The sequence below is a fragment of the Camelina sativa genome, chromosome 9, assembly GCF_030686135.1.
Source record: "Camelina sativa cultivar CO46 ecotype springtype chromosome 9, ASM3068613v1".
Taxonomy (NCBI): domain Eukaryota; kingdom Viridiplantae; phylum Streptophyta; class Magnoliopsida; order Brassicales; family Brassicaceae; genus Camelina; species Camelina sativa.
Genome location: NC_141888.1, coordinates 5,218,559 through 5,223,085, shown reverse-complemented (window position 1 = coordinate 5,223,085; position 4,527 = coordinate 5,218,559).

Here is a 4,527-nt window from a genome sequence, read left to right as displayed (position 1 = left end):
AAGGAGCCAGAAGCTTGCTAGGAGTGAGGATTTCGTCTCCTTTGGTCTAAATCTTCCTGGAAAGAGGTGAGTGCTTGACCATGGTTGATCTAAGCATGAGATCTCTTGTATTTGGGTGACTTGTTTGTTGTTATTGTTGTTTGCTATTTTGGGTGTGTTGTCCTTGAGTTTCCTACAGGTTTGCGTATCATCTGGGCGAGTTTGGGGATGAAATTGGAGTGATTAGACTCGGAATTCGTGTTTTCGCGTCGTGCAGTTCGTGGTTGCAGAAGGAGCATCGATCGACACCTTGTGGCATCGGTCGACACCTTCTAGTGAGGCATCGATCGGTGCCATATCGTGGCATCGATCAGCACCAGGTCAAGGAGCATCGATCGGCACCGATGTAGCATCGGTCGACACTAGCTTATATCCGTGACTCGTTTTCCTGGTTTGATGTATTGTTGTGTGTTTGCTTGTTGCTTGAATATGAGGGTCTCAAATGCTTGTGTGTATAACCTAGTAGATGGGAGGACGACCTCACTAAGTATTTGTGATATATACTTACGCATCTCAATTGTTGTTTGTGGTGTGCAGGTAAAGGCAAAGTGTGATCATGGAATCAAAGGCAATGAAGAGGAGGATGTTCTAGGGACTCGATTGGATGTTGTCTGGCATTGCTAGGTTGCTAGAGTTGAGTCAGTAGAAACATTGCTAGGTTGCTGGTTCCTTGTTTCTTGTTGTTTGGTATTTGGTTATTGTTATGCTATGATATTGGATTGATGTTGGATTATTATTGATTATTACTGGATATTGGTTGTTATTATTCCGCTGTTGATTGTGAATGTGGTTAGGTGACTAGTGGATATGGGACCACTAGTTATAGTTTATTTATATATTAAAAAAAAGGTCGGTTGTTTCATTTTGGTATCAGAGCCCTTACGGTTCTAGGTTTGGGTTCACTAGGCTTTGTGCTGTAGATGTTTGGGATTTGCATGCTTGATTGATTATGTGAGTTAGTCAATTGTGTGTGGCATGGAGTCCTAGAACATCCTCTTCGAGCCTACTTATGATTCCACGGTGAGTTTTTATTTTCTGTGTTAACTAGTAATTGTTTGCTTAGCCGTCTGTTCATGGTAGTGCAGATGGTTAGAGGTGAGGCTGTAGCTGGTCGAGGTCACGGACGTGGTTGCGGACGTGGTCGTGGACGTGGTCGTGGTAGGGGCAGAGTCCCAGTGGTTAGTGAGACCGAGGACCAGAGTGTGACAGCTGAGGGTGTTGGCGAGTCGCAGGGTGTTCCGGGGGATTCCGTGAGTGTGGCAGGAGGGGGCGGTGTTGATGATCCAGTGGCCGGTGATGCTAGGGTCCCGGGTGTGGGAGTCCCAGCGGGTGGAGTCCCTGGTACTGACGTTGCGGCTTTGCTAGCACAGGTGTTAGAGCGGTTACCACCAGTGGTACCGGCTCAGGCTCAGGTAGTGCCACCAGTGGTGGCGGAGGAGCAGCAGCCAGTGGCTGCGGATGTGAGGGTCCATGCTCGTTATCTCAACATGTTGACAGAGATGGGTCGGTTGCGTACTGAGCAGTTTTTAGGAGGTGTAGATCCTACTGCTGCGGATGCGTGGAGGACGAGAGTGGAACGTAACTTCCATACTCTGAGATGTCCTGAGGAGTTCTGGGTGGATATAGGGGTCTACTTTTTGAGTGGTGATGCTGAGTTGTGGTGGAGATCTGTGGCTGCTAGGAGGGTGCAGCGGGAGATGACTTGGGCTGACTTCGTTTTGGAGTTCAACCGCAAGTATTTTCCTAGAAAGGCATTGGATCGTTTGGAGGTGCAGTTCCTTCAGTTGTCTCAGGGGACACGGTCAGTGCGGGAGCTGGACTTGGAGTTCAGTCGACTTCTGTGTTATGGAGGTCGGGCTATGGAGCCTGAGGAGGCTCAGGTCAGGAGGTTTATGAGGGCTCTAGGTGATGATTTGAGAGTTCATTGTAGAGGGAGGTATTATGCTACGCGTGCAGAGCTAGTTGAGACTACAACAGAGATTGAGGAGGATATCCGGGCACAGTCAGTGGCGGTAGCTCCAGCAGTTCAGCCTAGTAAGGATCAGCAGCAGGGTGGTTTGAGCAGGGGCGGTAGGCCTGCACAGGGAACCAAGAGGAAGTGGGAGGCTACGCAGAGGCCAAGTGGTGCGAGTTGCTTCGGTTGTGGGAGAAAGGATCACAAGGTTGCTAGTTGTCCCAAGAGGAGTGCTCCGTCGGTAGCGGCCCGTGTATGCTATCATTGTAGGGAGACAGCGCACATCAGGCCTTTTTGTCCCAAGTTGCAGCTGGCAGCAGTGGCAGCGTTGCAGCAGGTGCAGCCTGGAGGTCAGCAGGTGGCACGGATTGAGCAGGGGCCTCAGGTTTACACGACAGTGGAGACTGGTGGAACCAGTGCCGGGGCGATCACAGGTATAATTTCTGGTACTTAATCTTTGTGAATTTTAGTAGGGTCAGATTTTATGTTTCCTGTGATAAAGTGTTAGGTTCTCAACACATGAGGTTTGTGTAGGGACCTTGTTGGTGGGCGGGTTTAAGTCCCATGTTATGTTTGATTCTAGAGCTTCGCATAGCTTCATTACTCCAGAGTGTGCAGAGTGTGCGGGGATCAGCGGGGATCCTGGAGAGCGTGCAGGAGTTGTCAGGGTTGTGGGAGGTGAGTTCCTGAGAGTGATTGGACGGGCTAGAGGAATTGATATTCAGATCGCAGGGGAGTCGTGGCCAGCGGATTTGCTTATCAGTCCAATGGAGCTGTATGATGTTATTCTCGGGATGGATTGGTTGCATCGGCATAGGGTGCATTTGGATTGCCATCGGGGTAGAGTGGAGTTTGAGCGTTCAGGAGGGAAGTTGGTTTTTCAGGGTATTAGACCGACTTCGGGGAGTCTCGTGATCTCAGCCATTCAGGCTAGGAAGATGATCGAGAAGGGCCGTGAGGCTTATCTGGTTACCATATCTATGCCAGAGTCAGTGGGGAAGTCTACGGTTAGCGGTATTCCGGTAGTGGAGGAGTTTGATGATGTGTTTCAATCTTTGCAGGGATTACCACCATCTCGGTCGGATCCTTTTACCATTGAACTGGAACCGGGGACGACACCGTTATCCAAGGCTCCTTACAGAATGGCTCCAGCGGAGATGGCAGAGCTGAAGAAGCAGCTAGAAGATCTGTTGAGTAAGGGATTCATCCGTCCTAGTGTATCACCGTGGGGAGCGCCGGTGTTGTTTGTGAAGAAGAAGGATGGGAGTTTCAGGTTGTGTATCGATTATCGGGGTTTGAACCGGGTCACTATGAAGAACAAGTATCCTCTTCCTAGGATCGATGAGTTGTTGGATCAGTTGAGGGGTGCTACTTGGTTCTCTAAGGTGGATCTGGCGTCGGGTTATCATCAGATACCGATAAATAAGGTAGATGTGAGGAAGACTGCTTTCAGGACGAGGTATGGGCACTATGAGTTTGTGGTGATGCCTTTCGGATTGACTAACGCACCAGCAGCGTTTATGAGATTGATGAACAGTGTGTTTCAGGAGTTTCTGGATGTATCTGTCATCATTTTCATTGACGATATCCTGGTTTATTCTAAGAGTCCTGAGGAGCATGCAGTGCTTTTGAGGGCAGTTATGGAGAAGCTGCGGGAGCAGAAGTTGTTTGCCAAGTTGAGCAAGTGTAGTTTTTGGCAGCGTGAGATGGGCTTTCTGGGTCACATTGTTTCTGCAGAGGGGGTTTCTGTAGATCCAGAGAAGATTCAGGCTATCAGAGATTGGCCTAGACCGCAGAATGCCACAGAGATCAGAAGTTTCCTTAGATTGGCAGGTTACTACAGGAGGTTTGTGCAGGGGTTTGCAAGCAGAGCACGTCCTATGACTAAGTTGACAGGGAAGGATGTTCCTTTTGTCTGGTCAGAAGAGTGTGAGGAAGGCTTTGCAAGCCTGAAGGAGATGTTGACTACTGCGTCAGTGTTGGCTTTGCCTGAGCAGGGAGAACCCTATGTGGTTTATACAGATGCATCTATAGTTGGTTTAGGGTGTGTTCTGATGCAGCATGGGAAGGTGATTGCCTATGCTTCGCGGCAGTTGCGGGTGCATGAAGGCAACTATCCTACTCATGATTTGGAGATGGGTGCTGTAGTTTTTGCCCTGAAGATTTGGAGATCTTATCTTTATGGTGCAAAGGTACAGGTGTTTACAGATCATAAGAGCCTAATGTATATATTCACTCAGCCTGAGCTGAATTTGAGACAGAGGCGGTGGATGGAGCTTGTGGCGGATTATGATTTGGAGATAGCCTATCATCCTGGTAAGGCTAACACGGTTGCAGATGCTCTGAGTCGGAAGAGGGTAGCTTCGGCTCAGAAGCAGGAGATGGAGTCTCTTGTAGGGGAGATCAGTGCTTTGAGCTTGTGTGCTGTTTCACAGGAACCGTTGGGTTTGGAAGCAGTATATAGAGCAGATCTTCTGAGTAGGGTGCGGTTGGCTTAGGATAAGGATTTGGGGCTGGTGAATACCTCTAAGGAT